General features: G+C 42.6%; 1 protein-coding gene across 2 annotated transcripts in view; it reads left to right on the forward strand.

Annotated features, from left to right (window-relative positions):
• LOC115207684 (rap1 GTPase-activating protein 1) overlaps nucleotides 1-14,899 on the forward strand; it is a 144,195-nt gene that overhangs the window by 25,708 nt on the left and 103,588 nt on the right. The gene's annotated exons all lie outside the window — the stretch shown is intronic.

Raw genomic sequence — 14,899 nt, forward strand, 5'->3', positions numbered from 1 at the left:
AAGAAGAGCGGAAACTACGTTCAGCATTCCAGGGAGCAGCTTGTTATATGCCTTATCACACAATGGCTCTGATTATTGCCAGAATGAGACAGCAGCTCCAGACCAAATTCTTCATTCCTCCTCTCTGTGTGTCTGATTTGTTTATATGTGTACTGCATCACTAGTGGTTCTGGGGGGGGGGGGGGGTTTAACCCTGTGACAACAATTTTGGACCCCATTGTGGCCCCCCTAAATGTGGAGTATGAAATTATTTTTACATAACACATTTTTGCTAGCATTCTTTTTTTACATCCATTATTAGACAGAAAATGCAAAAAAATTGTTGAATGATTATGAACATGGTCTTTTGCCTGCTAATGCCTGCAATGCAGTGAAGAAAACGATATGACAACAATAACGTCTAATGTAACTGGCTCCTCTAACAGTACAACTGGCCCCAGCATGGCCCCCCCAGTTGAAATGGTCTCGAACCGCCACTGTACTGCATGCCTGCCAGCTGTTATATAGATTCTCTGAGACAAGCCTTCTGCCACAGATTTGTTCTTTGATTGCTTTACCATTACATTGAATAGAAACATGAAATACATTGTCCTTCAGGTAACAGCACACACTGTGGCAGAGACAGAGTAGGTTATCAAAATAATCCTGAAAATGTTATTACATTTCTGTCTTGTACTCTCCACCATTATAAACACTTTGTCAAAGTATCCCCCTGATGTTAGTGTGAGTTTGATTAATTCGCTGTGTTTACTGTGTGTCCAGAATATGAAATTGGCTACTGTAGATGTTGTTGGAACATAAGACCAACTTGTTTGCCAACGAACAGTAACCCCAGAACGATCTCAGTGGGGAAGGCGTTAACAAGAGGAGACTCAGCAGATATGAATTTATGAGAATAATTGTTCGGAGGAGTTGGGGTGTCAGTGAGGTCATCAGTGGAACATGGAGAGCAATGATTCATCAGTTTAATAGCTTAAGCCTGGAGCCACTGGGAAGCAAAGCTAACCTGCTGTGAGTGGATTCAACACAAGGCTCAGTCTGGACCTGATGATGACACACCCAAGGCCACTGCTTTTTTTCTTCCCCTATCTCTCCTCGTTCTAGTTGTGTTCTATGAGGCAGAGGCATCTGAATGGAGTAATATTTCAGCCCTCTCTGCAGCCTCTGTTGCTGAGCTCCTCCGCACTGCGATGCAGCATTCTCCAAATGTTCTGAGATTAATACACAAAGCCGCTTGAAAGTAGATATTTTCTGATCGGGTGTCCTCAAGCTTTTTTCCATTTGGTTCTGAATAGATGTGTAGAATGGTTCAGACAGTAGCAACAATACAGAATTATGAGGGCCAAGGCACTCTTCATATAATTAAAACTGGCCCACCTTGTTTTTTTTATGACCAATTAACACCTTTACCAAAGAGCACCTTCTATCTACAAAGATCTACTATTTTGTGTCCTAGCAGGGATTCCCGTTAGTATAGTATGGTTGTGTGTGCTCAATAGATGGCAAGGACGGTGAAGACTTGACCACGATTTTAGTATTTTAAATCACATCCAACTATCCATATTTAATACATACTGATTGCATGCTAGGGTGTGTAAGATGGGGAATGACAGATGTTTGATGATAATTACCTCCCATTTATGTTCTATACAGTGTCCCTGAGTGATACATTTTTCTTCCCATTAAAATGTGCATAGAAATGGGGAAAATCTGAAAGGGAGGTATAGTATGTGGTGCTGAGGGTGAATTTAAATTATAACATGACAAACAGTAGGAGAATGATCCTTATTGTTGGGGAGGAGGAAGCCACGACCCACAACTGTACATGGTTCAACATGTTCGCTCTACCAGGTAGGGCTCAATACAGTAGTCTAGTGGTCTGTCCTGTTAGGTGTGTATGTTTGGGAGTCCTGTACTATGGCTTTGCTTCACTAATCTGAAGATGGATCAACCAACGCCATATCATTTGAGGGTGAAATTGGACCGCTTTGCTCTATTGACCCACCCCTTTTGCGCAATAACTAGAACCACTCGGTGGCAGGTTGTCCTGGTGTACAGTACTTCCTTTTGATGTCAGGATCTTCAACATGTACCAGTGACTAGGGTTTAACAAGTTAAGTCCTCTGTGATGGATCAGGAGATTTAGTCATCTGGATAGACTAGCCTTGTGTTTACCTCTAGGAGAAGGGGTATTGGAAGACAAACACTACCCCTGAAAGGGTATTGGAAGACAGATGGTAACTCTGAAAGGTCAGGAAGGAAGGATGAGCCCAGTATAAGAGTCATTATCTGCCCAAGGGCCCAGTGGGCATCTTGGCAGTGCCACCTCCACCATTTCTCAGACAGTGTACATGGGTACCTTGGCTGTCACTGCCACCTCTTTCATTATCTAGACCACAGATGGATTTATCACCAACACCCTATCACTAATCACTTAAAGGCCAGGAAGACTTAGAGAGCTAATGGTTGGTTTCTTGGGTTGCTTCCCTGCTACATGATCTTTTCCAAGTCAACATCACTGTTTTGTATAAGTGTGAGCACTTACAGCAAATTGAGGGCCCAGCAAGGCACCACTCTGTGCTTTCTGTAGTCTAATAGTCTTATGGACAGAAGAGTGATTATTGGACAGTCAAATCAGTCAATCAGCAAAGTAAGTTGAAGATCTCAGTGATGTAAATGTAATTTCCTCTAAATGTCAAGGTTGTGTAACCTATTGGTTGGAGTGGAATAAGGAAGTGGATACTGCAGAGTGCAGCCAAGGTCAAGACCATAGACATCACATCATTGTATCTGTCCCATTATGGCGTCTGTGAGAGCACGGGCAGTGCCATTGAGGACATCTCCATTTTGAAGTAGTATATTTAGTCTACTAATACTTCTATGAGTTGGCAAACAAACTGAAAGGGTGCATACTGCCACCTGGAGTGTGTTCTTTGAACAGGCATAAAGACAAGGTTGGCAATTTACTGCCATCTGCAGTTATGGAACATTTGCATAAGTATAATTTATTGGTTGATTCCTCCTGGTGACCTGGGTGGAATTATGTCATCCTTCCTTAACCCATAGGAAGTCCCACCCAGTTGAATATTTCAAAATGGTGAAAGTCCTAACTGTCACTGCCCATGCTAAAACAGGCTTTTGGGAACTAGAGTTCTCTACCTATCTCTATGGTCCAGACACTCCTGTGAAGCTTGCCTTCAGCATGATGACGTCGGGAGGAAGAGGAAAGGTTAGGTGGAGCTCTCTGCAATGAGTCACTCTTGTGACGAACAGATGATGACCTGTTTGCATTCCACGCCATCAAATGCCAATCACATCTCGGCTCCCCCTGTTTCTCTTTCATACTGCTTGCTGCTGTGACATTGGTCATTACGTGACGGTCTGAACACTCCGGTGTTTGAAATTCACTTTTATCCTGACACACTCCCACATAGTGCAGTACACACACACACACACACACACACACACACACACACACACACACACACACACACACACACACAGAGAAGATCCTGCTACACTGGCACATTGGGAGGCATGCACACAGCACATGCAGAGCACATGTTGAAGTGAAATGTCATGGAGATAATCTAAATTGTTTTGCAGCTCCCCAGGGAGCAAGGAGTGCAGCGATACAATTACCTTAATGATGGGCTAGTGCTGTCTGCACTGCAGGCTCACTACAACACTACTCACAGAGGGCAAGCTCATTCCAACACTACTCACAGAGGGCAGGCTCACTTCTCACCCATGTACGTACACACAGACACACCCCTCTGTTTGACCACAGTAGCAGACACCTTCGTGCTGTTTACGACTAGAAAAGTTTTTTGTTTTCTCTCTGTTTTGACTCAATCTATTTTTACAAAGACTCCAGGCAGGCTACTGAGTTTCTTGTATTGATGTACTGTACATGAATTGTTTTGACTTCAGGCCAGGCTGTAGTTTCATGTTGACCCACATGAGTTCTTGTGTTGGATTTTTTCATTCGCTTGTCGGTGTTATTCATACGAAGGTCTACATGTTTACACAAATATAGTAATTTGGAACTTCTAAACATCAGGGAGAAATCGTGTGGAATTACTGACTAACAACATACGTGGGCAGTCACCGTCTACATGTGGGAATACAGCCGGACATGGAAGGCGAGCCTGCATACTCTCCAGGTTCAGGAGACGGCCCTACTGGCCCCCTCTCGCTGGCTTGTTACTGTCGAACATCCAATCACTTAGGAATAAAATGTTTGAACTCCTGCATTTGATCTGAACTAAGAGAAATTATGCGGAATGCTCTGCAACCTGCCTTACTGAGACATGGCTGGACCAATCTGTTCCGGACTCTGCCGTATCCCCCCCGGATTTTACCATCCACCGAGCCGACAGGTCAATCCAGTTGTCTCTAAAATCAGAAGGCGGTGGCATCTGCTTCATGATTAATCAGCACTGGTGTACCAACTCCACAATACTACATCAATTATGCTTCCCCGAACTATAATTTGTAGGCCATTCTATCTCCCAAGGGAATTCGCTTCAATTGTGCTAACTGGTGTTTACATCCCACCGCAAGCTAATGCCAGCAATGTCATCGGCGAACTAGCACATCACATTTCCACAGTGGAAAGATCTCACCCCGACCCAACAACAATCGTGCTGGGAGATTTTAACCACTCCAATTTGTCCCACGAGTTACCTAACTATGAACAACTGGTGATATGCCCCACAAGAGAAGATACAATTCTGGATCACCGGTATAGTTAAATCTCATCTGCTTACCGTGCATTCCCTAGAACTCCGCTGGGAAAATGTCACCACACAATGCTGCTCCTCATTTCAACGTATAAACAAAAACTCAAAACTAATAAATCAAAACTAATAAACGAAACTCTGAAAAGCTGTTTTGAATGTATGATTTGGGATACCTTCAGAGACTCGTGTACCACACTCGATGAGCCCACAAACAATGTGACGTCATACGGCAACTGCAAGTCCTGGTTTTCAAAAGAACCAGCTTTACTATGTAGGAAAAATAACTCTGCCTACATCAGCGGAGATAAAGAAAAAAAGAAATCAGCCAAATATGAACTGCACTCTGCAGTAAGGAAGGCCAAAACAAATCACACAAAAAAACTGGAAGCGCAATTCAATGCCAAAGACTGCCAAAAAGTTTACAGGAGATGACAAACTACAAAGAAACGACCCTCCCCCTTCAAATGAGGACCCTGGCCTTCCAGACAAGCTCAGTGATTTTTTTATGCGTGGTTTGAAGAAACAAGCGCACAGACACTCAACCCCCCACTTCATGTACCCCCCCACGCCACCATTCACCATACAGGAGGATGAGGTGAGAACTGTTTTAAAAAACCTAAATATAAGGAAAGCCGAAGGGCCGGATCAACTTGCCCCAACTGGCTCTAGTGTTCACTGACATTTTTAACACTTCCTTATGCCAGTTTATAGTACCACTTTGCTTTAAAGTATCCACCATCCCTGTCCCCAATTCACCCAAAACAACCTGCCTCAATGACTTCAGACCCATCGCCCTGACTTCTGTGGCCATGAAAGTGTTTGAACAATTCGGGTCCTGGCCTTAAAATCATGCACATCGTCTCTGATAGACCCACTCCAGTTTGCTTACCGAGCTAATAGGTCGGTTGAAGATGCTGTCAACCTTGCACTTCACCACATATTGCAACACCTGGAGACACCTAACACCTACGGACGTATCTTGTTCATAGACTTTTGCTCGGCCTTCAATATCATTAATCCCCACAAACTATTCACTAAGATTCAGGACAGCTATGTGCCACTGGATACTGGACTTCCCGAGGAAGCCAGACTGTCAAGGTAAACAATCTGACATCTTGCTCTCTGAACCTCAGTACTGGTGCACCACAGGGCTGCTTGCTGTCCCCACTGCTCTTTTCAGTCTTCATGAACCAGTTTACATCTCAGGAGACCTCAGTTAAGGTCTTTAAGTATGCTGATGACACCACCATAGTCGGCCTCATCACAGACAACAATGAAACACAGTATCGCTGTGAAGTGGCTCGGACAGTGACGTGGTGTGAGGACAATGACCTCATGCTCAATGCCTCAAAAATCACAGAGATAGCAATAGACTATAGGAGAAGAAAGAACCTCAAGGCCCCCATCATAATCACTGACCAACCAATAACCCTGGCAGATATGTTCAAATTCCTCAGCACTTACATCAGCGACTCACTGAAATGGGACATCAACTCCAACCACATCATCAAGAAGGCCCAGCAGAGACTGCACTTTCTAAGTCAACTGAAAATGTACAGGATTAAACAACAGCTGCTGGTTCAGTTTTACACAGCCATCATACAGATCGTTCTCACATCATCCATTACAGTTTGGTATGGGAACACGGACAGTCACACTAAGAAAAGACTATAGAGGGTTGTATTGGAAAGCTTTAAAGATCACTGGCTAGAACCTTCCCTCTGTGAGCTCTCCATACAAGCGCACCTCCAAAAGTGCAGAGGAAATCATCAACGACCCCTCCCATCCAGCCAGCCAAGCCCTACTCTCTTGTCATTGACCACCAAAACATTTTAAAAGCATTTTTTACGCCGCAGCAGTCAGAACATTGAACTCCCTTCGCTATCCACTCCCCCCTCCTCCCTTCCGTGGCTACTCCAGGGATCTCACACTTTATAGATTTATGGACTTTATGGATTGTTGATATTACATTTATGAATTATGGTGATGCTATGCTAGCTGCTTTGTACTAGTTGTGAATGTAAATCCTGTATACATTAAATTAATGTGGGTGAATGTCACGCCTGCTCCCGCTTCCCTTCTCTAGCGCTCGAGGGCGCCAGGCTGCCCTTTATTACGCACACCTGTCACCATCATTACGCACATCTGCGCTCATTGGACTCCTTCACATTGTTGATTGGCCCCTCTATATCTGTCTGTTCCTCATTTTCGTTCCTCGTGTCAGCCTTATTGTCATAATGTCGTTTTGTTCCCCTTGCCCAGACGCTGTTCTTTTTTTGTTTGATGTCCATTTTTCATTAAGTGTTCACTCCCTGTACTTGCTTCTCGTCTCCAGTGTGGGTCCTTACAGGTGAATGTTTGTTGTATGAGGTGAGGCTGGGGTATATATATATATATATATATATATATATGTATGTATGTATGTATGTATGTATGTATGTATGTATGTATGTATGTATGTATGTATGTATGTATGTATGTATGTATGTATGTATGTATGTATGTATGTATGTATGTATGTATGTATGTATGTATGTATGTATGTATGTATGTATGTATGTATGTATGTATGTATGTATGTATGTATGTATATGTGTATATGTGTGTGTGTGTGTGTATATATATGTGTGTGTGTGTGTGTGTGTGTGTGTATATATATATATATATATATATATTTGTCACATCAGAGCTACCATGCTGTACTGTAAACACATACCACCAACCTTGGCTGCGTGGCAAGAAAGTATATTGTATCTTGTAAAATATAATTTTTAATTATCTGTATGTTTAACACTGAAGAAAAATATTAACGTAACGTGTAAAGTGTGTCCTATGTTTCATGAGCTGAAATAAAAGATCTCAGAAATGTTCCATTTGCACAAAAAGCTCATTCCCATCAAATTTTGTGCACACATTTGTTTACTCCCTGTCATTGAGCATTTGCCAAAATAATTGATCCACTTGACAGGCGTGGCATATCAATAAGATGATTAAACAGTAGGATTACTACACAGGTGCACCTTGTGCTGGGGACAATATAAGGCCACCCCACAATTTGAGGTTTTGTCACACATCACCATGCCACAGATGTCTCAAGTTTTGTGGGAGCCTGCAACTGGCATGCTGACTGCAGGAATGTCCACCAGAGCTGTTGCCAGAGAACTGAATGTTAATTTCTCTACCCTAAGCTGCTTCCAATGTCTATGCGAAGGAGATGTGTGGTGCTGCATGAGGCAAATGGTGATCACACCAGATACTGACTGGTTTTCTGATCCACACCCCTACCTTTTTTTAAGGTATATGTGACTAACAGATGCATATCTGTATTCCCAGTCATGTGAAATCCATAGATTAGGTCCTAAGTGACTGATTTCCTTACATTAACTGTTTATATTTTTGTTCAGTATATATTTTTGCCTACACTATCATTATATTCATTGGCACTCCGTGGTGTTTCTTGCTGAATATTTACATTTTGTTCCATTCTTTACTAGCTACTGTAATGTACTCCCAACATAATCCTGTTTGTGTCTTCACTGGCATTTCTCTCTTTGTTTCTCCCTCTCTTTTTCCAAATGTCTCCAATGCCTGCAGCTCACAGGGGCATCTGCCCTCGCTATTCTCTATTCCATCTGTCTGCTTTTGTATTTTACTTTGTATTTGTGTCAGTCCTTGGGGAGATTCTGCCGAAGCGTATCATTAGAAATTCATTACAAAGCATTATTAGATTCATGTCTCAACTGAACAGGTTGAATTATTCAACTGTGGGAATAGTCATCCATTGGAGATTAAGTACACAATTCAAAAAAATATAGATAGTTCTACCCATTCACTTTAACAGTTTCATATTTACTAATTGAATATAAAAATTGTTTCTGAGAAGCCAAAACCAGTTTATTGGAATAATGTTTACCGCACATGTAATGTCAAGTCCTATCATGTATTTTACCACAGTTAGGATAACACTAAAATTGCCCATACTCTCAGCATGTATCAGTTCATCTGTTCACATAATTTCACACTCATCCCAGTCTCTGTGGAGTTTGTTGGATGTGAGATAACAGTAATGTTCTCCTCCTCTTCTCAGCTTGAAGAGGTTTCTCTGTAGCCTGCAGATGTAGGATCACAGCTCTCATCATTGCATGGATGTGTGTGGGTTCTGTTGTCCAAGGAGTTTTGTGTAGGTGAGGTTTTATAATCAACATTATTTTTGTGGAATGTGTCATGGTATTATACAAAGATATCTGGTGGTGAACATGTACTCTGAGATGTGAGGCTGCCTTGAAGCTTGAGCATTTTTCCCAGCTTGTCTCTGTTCTCTACTTTTTCTGAACTTCAGCTAGAATGAGGGTCAGTTTGCTGTGGCCTTTCTGTTGGCACACAACTACAACCTCCATGCTTTTGATCGTGTGAATAATTCTGTCTGACTCTCCCAATTCCTGTTTTCTTTACCACAGTATAAGGGTATTAGTTCTTATCTCTGTAACCTTTGGCAGTGTATTATATGGGGTTGCTGATGTATAGATTTCCAAAAGGAAAAGTCATTGTCAGCCTCTGTAAACCCTTTATTCCACTGCCATTTCTCCTGTCTCTGGCTTAGAAAGAAATCCAATACTGCCATGTCATTTACCATCCAGAGGAAGTGGGCTAGTTATGTGCTGCTGAAACTGTGTGGAGAGGTGCAGATACATTGGCAGACCAATTCTTAATACGAACACGTCCCCTCAAACTACACCATGGAAAATCATGTCTGCTGCTGCTATCATTTGGCTGGATGTGATTAAACATAATGATGGAAGATAAGCAGAGAAAGTTAGTCTGCTTAAACCTCTTAAATGTAAAGTCCACATATTTGGGGACCTTATTAGATTTTTTAAAATTTAATTCAGTCTGGTATGAGAACGGTATCCCCTATCTGCAAAAGCTGGGTGTCTGTGGAAACCTGAGTATCTTGGCTATTGATTGGTGCCTGCAAATCGTTTTTGTGACTTACTAACATATATGGGCATACTAATAAATAAAGGCAGGCTGAGCCGATTACCTCATTTCCAGATGGCTGCTACCTACATTCCGGTTAGCGTTGTGAAGTATAAACAAATTAAACACGGAATACGTTGATACACACCGAAAGCCGGAACTCCAGAAATCATGAGGATATCTTATTTGTCTGCCTGTGACCTACCGTTATTGATCACCAGCTCCGAGAGTCAAAATGTTTATTTTACACAACATTTTCACCAAACAGCAAACATCTTACAAAGTAAGCTTCAATTTGGTCTGTGTTTGAGCTATAGCTACATGGGGGGTATCAGTCGCACCCTGATCGGTTTCACCTGTCTTTGTGATTGTCTCCACCCCCTCCAGGTGTCACCCATCTTCCCCATTATCCCCTGTGTATTTATACCTGTGTTCTCTGTTTGTCTGTTGCCAGTTCGTCTTGTTTGTCAAGTCAACCAGTGTTTTGTCTCAGCTCCTGCTTTCCCCCAGTCTTTCTTTTTCTAGCCCTCCTGAATTTGACTGTCCTGTCTATGAGCCCGCCTGCCTGACCACTCTGCCTGAGCCTGCCTGCCGTCCTGTACCTTTTCCCCACCTCTGGATAACCGACCTCTGCCTGACCCTGAGCTGTCTGCCGTCCTGTACCTTTTCCCCACTACTATGGATTATCAACCCCTGCCTGCCTTGACCTGTCGTTTGCCTGCCCCTGTTGCTATGATGAACATTGTTACTTCGACACAGTCTGCACCTGGGTCTTACCTTCAAACCTGCATCTGGGTCTTAGCTATTATCTGGTGATGTATGACTTAATAGCAACATCGAATGTCCACCGAGTGACAATATCACGCGCTGTAGGCTTCCATTACACAGGAGATTGGCTACTATGGCACCTTGACAGTCTTGCAGCCAATTAGATAAGCTTTCCAGGGATATGCAGTTGACCTGGGTGGGACAAAGCAAGGCCTAGAACCTTTTATAATATGAACTATTGCTACCTGGCTAGGAAACGTCCCGTGACCACACCTGACACCACTTACTAAAACATCTGCCCATTTCGAGTTGTTAGGTCTATCAATACCATTTTTTTCTGATATTATTCACATGTGGTTGAAGCCATCTGATGTGTTTCCAGCTTTGGGAATCAATAATTCAATTATATCTTGTCAATGAAAGATGACTTTCAAAATAAAAAAAATGTAAAACGGTTGTTCTGTGTGTGCTTGATCTTGTGTATTCTGAACAATGTAACTCCTATCTCCTGATAATTTCCTCAAAATCTCCCAGATGTCTTCTTTCCAAATATACCAGGTTTCTGCATGTCAGAATCATGTAATTACACATGAATAGCAGTTACTTTTGGGTATGTCTATTTAGGCAGAAATCTACATTTTGCCATTACATTTAAGTATCTATGAAGCCTCTCATTGTGATCAAGGTTGCAGAGATATCACCGTATCCCTGTGTCAATTGTGTGTAATCATTGTACCTTAAAAAATATGAATTTGAAAGGTCAGTGGTACTTTTTCTGTTTCCACTATATAAGTAATTCTGTGTTTTTGTACTCTGTAGTTTCCCTCATAGTTATTGATTTTGTAGTTTCACCTGGAAAGCAGGATATGTTGGAGGTATTCATTTGAAAACAAAATAACAGTATTTGTTTGAATTATTATTAGGATCCCCATTAGCTGACGCCATAACGTCAGCTAAACAATTATAATTTACATGAACACATTACAGACAATTAAAATACGTAACAGGTAATACATTTAACATTCAGTAGATGCACTCTAGTATCTGATCAATCATATGGTTGATTGCAATAGATATTATTTTATTGTTTTCTTAAAGGTGGATTTACTTTTTGCCTGAGAAATTTGAGTTGGTAAAGAATTCCTTTCAGTGATGGCTCTGTATAAAATGTTAGATTTGAGGAGATGTTTCCTTGGATTGCCTGATGACTCAAACTGAATTCTTCCGCTGCTCTATGTTTGCTACATACTTTAGTCTGAGACTGCCATCGTTGAAGTAGTTTGTGGTGACGTCAAAATGAGGGGTGTTGAACAAAGTCATCAGCGATTGGATCATCTCTAACCAATCAGAGTATCAAAGCCAATGACACATTTTCAAAACGCTGCTTTACCCACGTGTGTTATGGCTCTGGACCAATCAGAACGGTTCGATTGTGCTTGCATTCTAGAAATTGTTGGAGAGGTACTCAGATCCAGACTCATTGCGGTGAAGAAACTAAAGTCTGTGGGCATGGCGTAGCGTTTAGACGGAGCAAGGAGTTTGGGTAGCCAGGCACGTTATCAGATTACCAGTTATGCTATTTTGTGTGTTTTTTCACGTTATTTGTAACTTATTTTCTACATAATGTTTCTGTCACCGTTTCTTATGACCGAAAACAGCTTCTGGATGTCAGAACAGCGATTACTCACCTCGAACTGGACAAATGTTTTTTATTTAAAACGAGTCGGACGCAAAGGATTTACTCCAGATACCCGGCCAGGCCCAAATCCCCGTCATTCACGTGAAGGGAAGATGAAGATACAGGGGACGCAGGTCCGGGTGCCTTGTGAGAATTCGTCAATTAGTGGGTTACCTGCCTCTACCATCCGTCCTATTGGTCAATGTGCAATCATTGGAGAATAAACTGGATGAGCTCCGGTCAAGACTATTCTACCAATGGGACATTAAAACCTGTCATATCATACGTTTCACCGAAGAAACTAAAGTAAAAAGTTTATGAGAATGGGGGCGTGCTCGGTCCTCCTTTTCCTGATCACGTTGAGGGAGAAGTTGTTGTCCTGGCACCACATGACCAAGTCTCTGACCTCCTCCCTATAGGCTGTCTCATCATAGTCGGTGATCAGGCGACGGCCTGATGTGTCATCGGCAAACTTGTTGATAGTGTTGGAGTCGTGCCTGGCCATGCAGTCATGAGTGAACAGGGAGTACAGGAGGGAACTGAGCACGCACCCCTGAGGGGCCCCCGTGTTGAGGATCAGCGAGGCGGATGTGTTGTTCCCTACCCTTACCACCTGGGGGCGGCTCGTCAGGAAGTCCAGGATCCAGTTGCAGAGGGAGGTGGGATGTCTCCATGACCTGAAATTTGATATGAAACATTTTTCCATCATGATCTGCTTTGAGATTGCATTCTCCTGTTGGCTTCATCAGTGTGCCGTCATATAGCTTGAGTGTAAGTCGCTCTGGATAAGAGCGTCTGCTAAATGACTTAAATGTAAATGTGTAGCTTTGCTGGGTAGGAGAACTGGATTGCTGTCTTACATGACTTGCTGTAGGTCCCCATAGCTTATGACATTCACTGTTGATCCAGTGTCTAGCTGACATTTAATTGTATGGCTGGGGTCATATGTCAATGGCTCATCACTGAGTGGAGCTAGCTTAAGGTTAATGAACCATTTTTTTCGCTTTGCTTTCCACAGAATTAACCTTTGAGATGTACCACATTGCATCTGTTGTTTGGTCAGGTTTGTGTTGTGCTTGTTTATAAACTCTGGCAAAGGGGTTTCGTTTGCCACATGCTTTACAGGTGACACCGTATGCTTGGCATTTGGCTTTGGCATGTACTGAACCACAGTAATGACAGGGTACATCGTTTAGCATTCTATGTTTGTTATTATCCCCTGTAAACTCTGTCTGTTTATGACCATATGTTTGCCGTTTTGATTCTGAACGTCGCTCACGGGAGGTATAATGTACAGTCTCTGGTTCACCTCCATCAATTTTCCTGATTTGTCTTTCTGCTTGTTCACTTGAACGACACATGTCAACAGCTTTGTTCAGTGTGAGGTTCGGTTCTCTGGGCATGCACGCTCGCGCAGCTATATCTTTAGTGCCTACGACAAGCCTGTCACCGACTAGTTCCTCTCGTAATGCACCAAATTCACATGTGTCTGCTAGCTTTCTCAAATTTGCAAGGTACTGCTTTGTTGTTTCACATTGACTTTGTTGACAAGCATTTAACATATACCTCTCATAGAATCCTGGATGGCTCAAAGTGTTGCTGTAGCGCCTCTATAATTTTTACCGGGTCAGTTCTATCTGCTTCTGGCATATGCAAATGCCGCTGTAAGAGATTACATTCCTTTCCCATCACGGTTAGCAGAGTTGCTATGCGGACATTTGCTTCCTTTTAGTCCAGACCGGTAGCTATCCCATAGTTTTCCCATTTGCGTCGAAAAAATGTCCAGTTGTTGTATGCATCGCCCTTCATGTCCATAGGCTCTGGTACTGGAATTACCAGGTAAGCCATTGTTGGCGTTATTATTTTTTGTAGCTGGTTAGAAAATTGGCACGTCCCTTCCTACTGAGAATTTATCCGTGTGTCATTTTGATTAGTCTACGATATACCTATTTGGTTCTGACTTCTGACTCCATGTTTTGAGTGCTATTAGTTCTTTACAAGACCAAGGTAATGTTGATTATAAAGTATTTACTTAAGCATCACTCGGTAACATGCATACAGCTCAATTCAGTGCATAGTAAGTATTGTGTAACTTGGCTCGCTGGTGCTATATAGTATCACACTCAGATACACATAACAGCAGCGCCATCTATTGGCTTGGCGACGTCGCGTAACAAATTAGTGGAATAGCCTTTAACTCGTTCCAGACTTCTGGGCACAGCCCGCACATCAAGAACCTACACTGCTGTCACGACTGATTTGGACTGGCGGATAGGCGGAATCAACTGCAGGAGACAGAGGTGCTGGAGGTGAGTGTCTTTTAATACAACTGACACACACAAACGCCGAAAAGCACAGGGCGCTATACAAAGTTCACGTATTTCTTTAACTGCGCCCATAAAACACAAAATATAATTCCAAGACACAAAAAGGCAAGGAGCGCAGCCCGGTAAATCCCTCGACAAAACTGTCGGTAACACAACGTAGACAATAAACAATCCCGCACAAAATCCCAACTGAAAACATACATTAAATAAGTCCCCACTAATGACATACACAAAACAGGTGCGGAACAGACAGACAAAACTAAACGACACAGAAACAACGATCGGTGGCAGCTAATTGGCCGGCGACGACGACCGCCGAGTGCCGCCCGACGAGAAGGGGCGCCACTCTCGTTGGAACCTGTGACAACTGCATGGCCAATAGTATGTGGACACCCCTTCAAATT

Source organism: Salmo trutta, chromosome 14 (genome assembly GCF_901001165.1).
Source record: "Salmo trutta chromosome 14, fSalTru1.1, whole genome shotgun sequence".
Classification (NCBI taxonomy): Eukaryota; Metazoa; Chordata; class Actinopteri; order Salmoniformes; family Salmonidae; genus Salmo; species Salmo trutta.